At 31.1% G+C, this 11420-nt stretch overlaps 2 protein-coding genes across 2 annotated transcripts in view; one reads left to right on the top strand and one right to left on the bottom strand.

The window, feature by feature from the left end:
• LOC113394025 (DNA-directed RNA polymerase III subunit RPC8) overlaps positions 1–11420 on the bottom strand; it is a 225939-nt gene that overhangs the window by 49419 nt on the left and 165100 nt on the right. The window lies entirely within an intron of this gene.
• The window catches only part of Fife (fife), a 122932-nt gene continuing 119060 nt past the window's right edge, over positions 7549–11420 (top strand). The window contains exon 1 of the mRNA XM_064217303.1: positions 7549–7628. The gene's annotated coding sequence lies outside the window, so the exon portion shown is untranslated. The remainder of the gene's footprint in view (positions 7629–11420) is intronic.

The raw sequence follows: 11420 nt of genomic DNA, 5'->3' as shown, positions 1-11420 counted from the left end.
TCATTTATGTATTTATATTAAAAAAGAAAAATCAAGATTGTCATGTCAATAGACAAGATTTTAAGCGGGTGAAATTGTAAAGCGCAGTTACTATATAATCTATTTCTTCTTTATCTCTAATCTATAAATAGTATAAAAGAAAGTAGGCTTTGGTTTGTGTTCTGTCTGTCTCCTATAGTACACTTTTTTCTTCTAAACCACTCTATGGTTTTTTTTTTCGGCTTTTTATAAAATAAAGTGATAAACGAGGTTCTACATATAATTTGTAAATATTTTTCAAATGTAATTTGTAAAATGGTCGACCTATGACGGTATTTTGTTCAACATATTATTGTTATTCGCTTACATGGTTAACGCTCCATACAAATATAGAATTGTATAAAAGATAGAAAAATCCATGACAGCATGTCATTTTCTAAAGTAGGTACACTCATAATAACTATTTTTACTTATTACAAACTAATACAAAACTGTGCTTTTGCGAAGCCATGTTCTCCAATTAATTATTAATCCTTGTTCAGAATTTTATATAGTTATTATTAGTTATTATACAGTCATTGTTTAGAATATTAGTAACCTTGGGCGTTTAATAAAGATTAAAACTGTTTTTTGCTCTATAAGATTCATATGAATATTTTATCATCGTTTTATTATCATATATCACTTATCATCGTTCGTATTATCATTGTTTCTAAATTATCTGTGACTATAAAAATCGTTCGCAGCGATGCCTATAATGTCAAATTAAAACAAAAGGTTTTATAATTTGAGACGAACAAAGTTTTCAGTTAAGCAGTTGAAATTATCAAATTTTGAATCTATAAGTCACACATTGATCTGTTGCTTAAAAACAACATATTTCTCATTTATGATATACAAATAAATAAATATTTTTTGTGAAATAAATATACATATTATATGTTTAATATCTTGCTAAGAGTATTTTCTTTAATAATAAATTCGCACACGTGCGAAGCCGCAGCGGGTCGATAGGTCGCTTATATACTAAAATCTTAAAAACACGCTGCATCTTCTGGTATAAATATTTATGTAAATTGATTGGTCAGTATGAGTGGCATTACTTTTTGTAATAACGAACTAAAAAAAGGTTTTATTTCTTAGCATAGATACTACATTAAATAACTTTGGTCTTTCTGGATTAGCTGTTTACCCATTATTCATATTAACAAGTATTTCTTTGTTACTACAATTTCTATAGGGACATCTATTCTGGGCATCGTTTTGAAATACGCTGTAATACGAGACGAACTGTTATAATAAAGGTTGTCGAAATCCGCTCCACGTTATTAAATGGCGGAGTGTGTGAGATTGATTGCTACACTAACTACCAAAAGCTAGCGGAATAATCTCTGCTAGTGGGTCGCCACGGGATCGCTTTCGAATGCTGCCTTTAATATCTTGAAGAGTTAAGGCTCGACCCTCGTCCCTATATTGGATTTTCTGTGAAGGGGGAAAAAGAGGCGAATATTGTGGCCTTCTTCCTGGTCTTTTTCGGCTGAGCGGATGGTCCCTCGAGAATGGCGCTGAGGCCTCAAACGGCACATTTCATCAGGTAAATGTATACGGTTGCTTTACAGCGTTATTGTGGAAATTTGCCTTTAACAAATATTTTAAAAGAAAAATAGATATACGATTATTTAAAAAAAAATAGGTTGTTGATAAGAAATATAAAAATTATGAAACGTAAGTAGTTTTTGTAAACATTAAATGAAGACAGTTCCTCTATATTTTAATACTTTTGTGTAATACTTACTTATAAAATATAATTAAAATCGAATATAATTAAAATGTAAGTCATCATTATCATATTGTGATTAGTTAGTATGCATCTTTCCCTTTTTCTTAGGGCGTGAAGTCAGGGACAAAGTTCTCTGCGTCGTTGGAACCCGTCGCCCGAATGTTATGAATATATTAAGTTCGCTAAGTCGGCGCGAAGGAATTTTCATGGATACCACAAGTGCTTTCAAGGCCACGATGAGACAGTGCATAAATTCCGATCCACATATAAAAATGAAGAAGGAATGGCTATTATTTTTTTACAAAATATTTAAGGATTCAGTGAAAACGGCTATGACTTTTGAATACATTTTATATAAAGCGAATATGTATTTAATTCAATTATAAAAAATACATACACTATACGAAATACATACCTTATTGCAATATACAGGGTTATTGGTAATTCGACGTATTCCCGTTAGGAGGTGATAGGGGTGATTATTTGCGATAATTTTAACTCCCATATGCATGATGCAAAAGTTAACCATTTTTGAGTTACAACGTTTTTTAGATTTTTTCAACATAAGTCAAAAATGCAACTTCAAAAATTTATTTAATAAAAAGTATCAATGAAAATCTATTTTTTTCTTCTGATTTATAAAAACGAATAAACACTGTTTTTTTGTTAAAATTAAAACAATAATTATCGGTCCAAATTTAAAAATGCGAGACGGAAAAAGATATTATTTCAATTTTTTTTTAATTTTTTTTCCACAAAAATGCCTTAAAAACAAAAAATCGTTATGAAACTTGTCCTGCAGATTATTTTAAAAACATAACCGTTTTATCAGCTCTCCAAAAATGTATAACAACTAGGAACTTATTTCAAAACAACCGAATTAAAATGACCACAAAAGACGCTGGTGGAAATTTGTATTCGAACAAAACTTAAATTCGCTCTTTGAATGTCTCGCAAATAAGTTTAATACATAACTAACCAATGCAAGATTATTCACGTCGGTTTCCTCTTCACCGGCTACCCAATGTTTCAGTTTATAATAAGCGAATCCGGGAAACTAGTAGTGTTCAGAGACGACAAATTAATGTCGAAAGATTTCCAGTCCATGTTCTTAATTACTGAGAGGATTTATCGATGAACCATTGGTGATGGAAATGGATCGCCATTTCGACAAACACCTTCGCCGCTCTTAACGGGAATACGTCGAATAACCAATAACCCTGTATAATAAATATATAAAACAAATATAGTATATATATACATAGTATGTATATAAATATAGTATATATAAAAATATTGCAACAATATTTTTATAAAGTATATTTATTTTGTATAGTATTTAAATAATTATATAGATAAAGCGATTAAAATAGAGTTTTGTCTTATTTTATTGTTCGCAATATCAGTTTATTAGGTTTATCGGTTTCAAGTGCTTGTCAAGGATAAAGATCCTGGTACTCTATCACTCGACAAATTATAATTATTGGATGGGTTTATTGGTACCTATTATGACCATTACTTCTAAGTACGATTGCTAAAAATATTATTCGTTTAGTTTTTCTATTTATATATGTATAATTTCTGAAATTACTTATGAATTCAAGTCAATAAAATATATGTATTTTATTGTTTTATTTTAACAAATAATTAACAAATTTCGTGATGATCAACTATCAACTTAAACACAGCTCTTTGAGTCCGCATCATCTTGGCGCCATAGTCACCCTACCCTTGACCCCTAGAATCACATGTCACTTTGAACTTATCTAGAAATAAACCGGTGTTTCATAAGATGTTTATATTTTTTTTCTTTTTAAGTCATTGGCATTTTGGGGACACACAATTGACTGGCGCCTACAGCGACTGCGCGCATCCCTAGGGCCAGTGCTGACTGAAGTAATCCAAATAAGTTATTTAATAATATTCATAACTTAATAAACATAATTTCTTCATATTTGTGGTCTGAAAATAAGTCTCTTTACATTTACATCTGAAGTTGAAAGCTCTTTAATGTTGGTAACACGAAATCATGAATAATCAGTTGTAATTCAAGTAAATTTTAAATAAACTATTGAATTTTTAGATTTATTTTATTTTATTGGAACATTTTATTTTCATATACGACTCGCGTGCTGCCTCTTGTATGTGAACGTTGATGATATTACTTCAAAAATATTTACGCAAGTGTCAATAAAACCTATCAAATCAATCGATTGAACGATGCATGAGCACACGGAGTGATTATGATGAAATTTTCGAAGGGAATTAGCTAAGTGCGCAAGACATACATTATGGTGCACAAGACATTGCGTAATCCATAATGTATTCTCTATTCTCCGACTTTCATAATCCGATGAGACGGGAAATCCGACACGAACTGAAAGAGCTCAAACGCAAAACAAGCGGCTTTACGTACAATCCGAGGTACGAGAATGTATGTGTGTACTTGGCAGTGTTCCTCCCATTGGGTTGGTCCTTTATAAGCTAGCTAATTGACGACGTGGTATTAACAGGAAACAATACATATGACGGGTTTATGTCGATAGGTAAATTGATGATGAAATAATTAAATAGTAACATAAGAATAATACTAAGAATAATAAGAATAATACTAATTAGTAGAGTCATTATTGCAATAGAATTTTTATATGTTTATATCCAATTATTTATATGGTATTAATTTACTTTTTTTAAACATTTCTAATACAATTTTCTTTACTAAACCATCTTTGACAAGCTTGATGGATGGGATATATAAAATATGTACACCTTAATATTTCGAAAAAGATAATTTAATCAATGATGAATTTTGAGATTAAAATACGAGGATAAATATGAAATTCATAAGACAGAAAGCCAAGCATTATTTGGGTAATGTAATTGATAAGACTCCTTCATAATACATAATAAATGTGTCTTCTTTTATCAGTATTCGTGTGCCTTTATTTGTGTATAAGATACTTTCGATCCTTATATTGAAACAATGTAGTACGCTATTAAGTGTAAGGTTACTTATACTCTTGCTGTTGCTGTTTTGTAAGCCGATTATTATGTAACGACTTAAAATATTACCATTTTAGAAGTTGTATTTAAAAATCCAATCTGCGATAGCTATCGCCGAGTAATTGGCGTGAGACCACCTGCATGATCGATGAGATTTGCTTCGAGAGAAGACGTGTTCCTGGCTTAATTCTGCGGATTATCGCGATATGCCGAGTACGTACGCGGTTGACATCGCTCATCTATTGATTAGTGTGCTGTCAAACTAAGTATGACTGATATATTCATAATTCACATATATCACGGGAACATTATTGCAATTATTTCTTGTATTTTACCAGTTTTCACATTTAAATATAAGCTCTTGTTTATTATAAAGCTTATTATATTTAACTTAGAATGATCACGAGATCACGTTTTTATTTTTATTTTTAAAGATAAACGGCATTATAATAGAATTATTTGTTTATTGGCATCGATTCCAAACAGATTTACCATTTTTGAGATATTAAAAAAAAACGTTCTATTTGTAGATTACTATGATGGCTGCAGAAAAATTTGCGAAAGCATATACATTTAATAAGTGTTTTTATGTTTAACGAACTGGGAAAATAGACGGTTTTGTTTAAATTTATTTTTATATTTATTATTACTAATCTAATTTATCGTAAACGAATTGCGAATTGTAAGCGACAAAAATGTTTACAGAAAACAAAATCTGGACCAGAAAATTTACAGGCATTGCAAGAATAGAATCTGAACAAACCGTTGAAACAAAGCCATGAGATATGCGGTGGGGAGTTTTAGTACAATTTGTGCTCAATTATGAGTCTAGTATATCTATATGTATGTCACAGATAACTAGCTCAATTAGCCATTCAATGAACAGGATAGTTATTTTACTAAATGGCTACATTCAACCAGCTTCTTGAATGACATTCGCCAATACATCTTCCGTTAATAGAATGGGATAATCTGCTTTAGATTCTTCTGAAAATAGACATATAAGAAAAAATATTTCTTAATTAGGTAAAAATATTTATATATTATTAATAAGCAAAGCTCATAAAATTAGTTAGCTGCCTGCTACATGTATAATAGTTCTTTATATACCATATTTTTAAGAAAAGTTATGTATACTATGTTAAAACCTTTATGACTTATTACCTGTGCGCATCAGGACTTTTGTTATTAAATAATATCGAATTACTTATTTATATTTTGTAATAAGTTTTTTTTTAAATATAAAATTCATAATTACAATCACTAGATATGCCGTCTCAGTTTAATAGTTTCTCTAGTATAGAAGAAGGCGTGTAAGTATAGTCATTTATTTAATCACATAATCGAAAAAGATTTTAACAAATACCCCATCAAAAATTTGTTATCGTTTATACACAGAATATTAGATCGACTTTTCTAGAAGGGATACTAATCTTAGCAATTTCCTAATTGAAACTAGGTTGCAAGAGCAAAGCTTTATTTACAACTGTACCAAGAATACAATACTTGAGTGGTGTTAACATTGATTTATATATAGGATTAATAAACGAGTTAATTGTAATTGAGACTATTGGTGGGCTAAAATGTTAATACAATTGATTGTAAATATTATTCTTGTATTTTATTTTAAATTTATATATTAGATTATTAAACACTATTCATGTTCACATTATTACGGAATTTTACTAGAAACATTTGACTTAGATACTTATTATAGTTTTTGTTTTCTATGATCTAACTGCGAACACAACTAACTGTGGGTACACATGAAGCCGAGTAATTAAGTTAGGTAACTCAGTAATTCTGCCACATTAATCGAACATTCAAGTTTCTATCTAATAGCATCAGAAGTTCTACGGTTAAGTGAACGTTGAGTATTCTAGATTTAAATATTAAAAATCATGGTTTAATTTCTTCATGTGACGAAGTAGGTAATACAGTAAATAAATAAATATTAATAATATACTGCTTAGTTACTTTTTAGATCCTTTGACAACCCTCTATGTTGATTGATGTCGGTGATATCCTTGCAACTTATGTCTTACTTATTTATAAGTCAAGGTTGTCGTCGCCGCAAAATATCTTGTGAATGAGGCATTTTATCATAATTATTTCATAATCCATGTTATTCAAGTTTACGTAAGATTTAGTTTTACTTGTATACTGTATACTTCTAGGTGATAGTAATTATGAGTTTTATAAAGGTTAATTATTAATCTAAAAAATACTAGTTATATGTTTTACTTTAACTGATTGATGTTTATTTTTAATGACTCGGCTGGGTTTCAAGCCAGAAACTTATTTATTTAACCTATGGAACCTTTAAACTTTTCAGTTTATTTTAAAAATAAACATGATTTTTTGTAAACGAATACTTTGTTTGATTTGTATTCAGCGAATATAAGTAATGTATATAAAATAAACCAGCATAGTACACAGACGGAAACAAGGCAATTGTGTTAAGGATTCAGTTTCTAGATTCATATTATTCATTAAATTTTATTGAATTAGAATATTTTATTTAATAAGATTGAGTGGTTTTTCAAATTAGAAGGTTGTTTTTGATACATATCAAGGTACGTACCTTGCCTAGGTGAGTAAGGACGCTGCAAAGTGAAAGATCCGTGATATTGGTGAGCGGATGCGGGGTGGGGTTCCCGGGGCGGGTGTGATGGAAGGCGCGCGGTGAAGGCGGTGGAACGGGATGGGGAGGGAGGTAGTCCAGGGTAAGCGTGCAGGGGCGCAGGGCGGCGGGTAGCACGTAACAAGTGAAGCGGCCCTGGGAGCAACAGTCTGCCACAGCCCGGCCACGCGGGCTCACACGCTACTACAAGTGTTGCATCCCGATCTGGACCGTGCTCCTCGCGTAAGTAATTCTTATTGTCTAACGGTATCTCGGTAAACGAGATATAAACGCGCGGTTAATATCGCACGCCCACGCCTACGTCCAGCGTAGAACCCCGTAGCGCTACGTAGCAAACCGTAGCTCGCCGTTACGGTCGCTGTTAGCATTGGCTTGAAGGATGTCTATCACTACAGCGATATACCTGTTGAATGTGTATTGCGTTGTGAGATAATGAATTTCTCGATCGTATACCTTTAATGTGTTAATATATCAATTGTGTATTGAACACTTAATTTATTTATTAACAATACCCCAAAAAAAATATCTTAGTATGTTAAATAATAACATTTATTAAAAAGCTTATATGACCTCGGTGACATTGAATTTTAATGATATACAGAAAAAATAAATGTTTTTTATTTAATTATATAACTAATTTATAAACTTTATCTGTAATGAAGTAAAAATATTATTTTATTCTGTACTTTGTAATTATAAAAGTGTACAATAATATATAGTTTCGATATTTATGAGATACTATTAAATTAAGACTAAATTGTAAATTTCAAGGAATATAGTATAATATTTTACATCTAGCTGAAAGATAAGGTCAAAGCTGTTACAGACTTAACACATTTCTATAATCCGTTCAATAGGTTAAGTTTTGGGAACTTGAATTACTAAACTTCGTGACCCATAAACCATCAAGAAGCGCATGTGGTAAAGTACGACTCGAAAGTAATACACCGAAAATTTAGGTACATAGTACACGTATGTACCTAAAATTTCCACTTTAAGTATTTACATACACGTATATTCCTAAAGTATCCTAAATCATGGGAACGTATAAAGTCTAAAGACATGGCAGCGTGACTTAGAAATTCATCTAGGACGGTCAAAGCTGATCTTAATTGTGTTCATTATTAAGAGGAAAAAGGTTAACATCATATTAAGGTATCATGTATAATTTATGATTTTATACAAATTTGCATATTATATTTCAAAATATTATCACCCTCATCTCGACTGTTAAGCTGAAATTACAAATTGCGAACATTTTAATCCCGACAGCTTTGAAAGTCTGAAAAGTGATTGGATCTCGATGGTTTAGCGTAGTATTCCACCGAATATACGTTATAGATACTTACTACGTCAAGTCTGAGTATTACAAAACTATTGAAAAACTGCGATTCGAAAATAGTTTGCAAGCGACTGCTGTCAATACTTTCACGTAAAAAATATTTTCGTGATCGAAACGCTGGTATGACGGAGGAAAATATTTATTAATCAAAAAGGTGGCCGATGTGCTATATATTTAGTGGATGTACAAGTTTTCGTTGTGTCCCAGATTAAAATCCGATGCTTGCCATTTCTTTTGTCTCTGATTTTGTACATTTATTCCTACGAGTCAATGAATAGATAACATTTATCAGATTTCACTGATTTATGAACCCAATTAAACCTTAAAATGCTCAACAAATGTTTGTTGTGAAGATATTTTATTATTTTATTGTTTGACGATTTTTATATTGTTTGTATCGTTGTTTAAAGTAATCAGATGGAGTGTTTTCATAAAACGCTACGTCGCGATTAAGTTCGGTCGGTTAAAATAAAATAATTTGATGAATTGAATAGATTTTTTTTTTATAAACAGGATTTGATTTATAAAAGTAGTTATTTTTGTCTATAGTAACAACAATTAACTTTTTCAAGTTTTATTTCATACAATGAAGATGTTAAGACGAAACTTTTTAATTAGAAAGATAAACCGCCTCGGAGTAGCTTTGTTGATAGTTCGTGAAGAAATCCCGATGTACCTTTGCAACTCTTAGCTTGCTGTAATCAAATTTTCGTAACAAAAATTCAACCAAAAATATATTATGTAAATTTCTGTGCTATAATAATCGTAATATTCAAATCAATACAACTGTTTAAATGCCCTTTTCACGTTTCTAATAACTAGCAATTTTTATAACAATATCTTTTCATTACTAGTAATTATGAATTATGAAACTTTCATGATAATTATTACTATAATTAACACAATAAAAAAATTAAGTGCATGTTTGGTTGTCAATTACGTTTAAAAATACATCGTATTAGTATAATTACTACGTAAAAACTGTGTAGTATCTTGTTACTAACTGTAACTAACTTTGATTTTAATGTGTAGTATTAATAATCTTACTAGCCCATTAGATAGAGCACGTGTATTTTTATCGAAGATCGCGAGTTCAAATTCGGACAGGCACCGCTGATTTTTTTATGTTCTTAGTTTATTCTATGTAAAAGGAAGTTGGAATGGCAAATCTGACGGTAACTACCGGTAACCGCTGCAGGAAATATTAATAATTCCTTCATCAATGTAATGTGAACGACTTTACGTCACTCCCTTCAAACCAGAAAACAACGATACTAAGTGCTGTTTCCTGGTAGAATAAGTGACATGTGTATGGCACCTACCCAGACGGACGAGTACAAAGTCCTACCATCAAGTCAATTTGTGTTAATGATGATTAATCTCGGGCTCGGCAGTGAGGACTTGCATGTGTCAGATGTTATGTGATGGAATAAGCTTCATAAACTGTTCTTCGAAAACGGAGCGAGTCTTTGCCCAGCAAATTATAAATGTCCCATACATTAATAATAATATCCTAAGCGGGCTACACAGCTTAAATCCTATCTTTTATGAAATTCAGGGTTTTATAAAGTTGATAAATTTATAATAAGTGGTTAATTTGATTCAAAAGATTTGATTCTATTTCGTGTATGATTCTGTATAAATATATTTATGTAAATGTGGTACATATGTGTACATATATTCACATATACTGAAATTTAGGATTAAATTTTACGTTCAAATTAAAACCGAAATGTTCACGTTGGCGAACTTTAAATAAAAATATTATAAGTTTTTTATTTCATATTTTGTCAACGGCATATATGTTTTCATTAAAAAAAGCTTTTGTCGGTCGCACTTTTACGTAATAGACTCCTAAAAGATTTGCTAAAGCAGAAATGGTTGCAAATAATTTTCTAAGAATTTTATTTCGTCATATAAACATATTTAAGGAAAGAAGGTAGTCAAAACTGCATGCTTAGAATTGCATTCGAAAAGAAAACAAAAAATTAATAATTTTAAGTTTCGTGTATTTGAGGATAGATTTATTTACATGAAAGTAGGCTAGTATAGCTCTCGTCACTAACGAAGGCGAGCCGCTCTAGGTTAAATTATCGTCGTGCATTAGTGTGAGTTATGCTCGTGCTTAAAAGATGTCTTAGCGTGCGTGTAATGATTAACATAAGAGTAAATACAGCAAAAAATTGTTGGTGGTAGGGCTTTGTGCATCCCCGTCTGGGTAGGTACCACCCATTCATCAAATATTATAGAACCAAACAGCAGTACTCAGTATTGTTGTGTTCTGGTTTGAAGGGTGAGTGAGCCCGTGTAACTACAGGTACAGGGGATATAAGATCTAAGTTTCCAAGGTTGGTGGCGTATTGGCAATTTAAGGAATGGTTAATATTTCTTACAGCGCCATTGTCTATGGGAGGTGATGACTACTTACCGTCGCACATTTGCTCGTCCGCCTTTCTGTATCATAAAAAAAAAGAATTATATTATATTTGTAATAATAAAACTATAATTTAACGTGGAGGGGCGCGTCTTCATGAATGAGTAGATCTATAGCATTGTGGGAATCAGCATCGTCCTATAAATTTACTTTTAATACTTTAAAAAACGTAATCGTCCAATTTAAAATTTTACAATCTGCTTCCATATTGAAACTTTTGAAAGTCGAGGGCCATACT

This window comes from Vanessa tameamea, chromosome 16 (genome assembly GCF_037043105.1).
Source record: "Vanessa tameamea isolate UH-Manoa-2023 chromosome 16, ilVanTame1 primary haplotype, whole genome shotgun sequence".
Classification (NCBI taxonomy): domain Eukaryota; kingdom Metazoa; phylum Arthropoda; class Insecta; order Lepidoptera; family Nymphalidae; genus Vanessa; species Vanessa tameamea.
The sequence above is the reverse complement of the archived record's forward strand: the minus strand, read 5'-3'. Positions and strand labels throughout refer to the sequence as shown.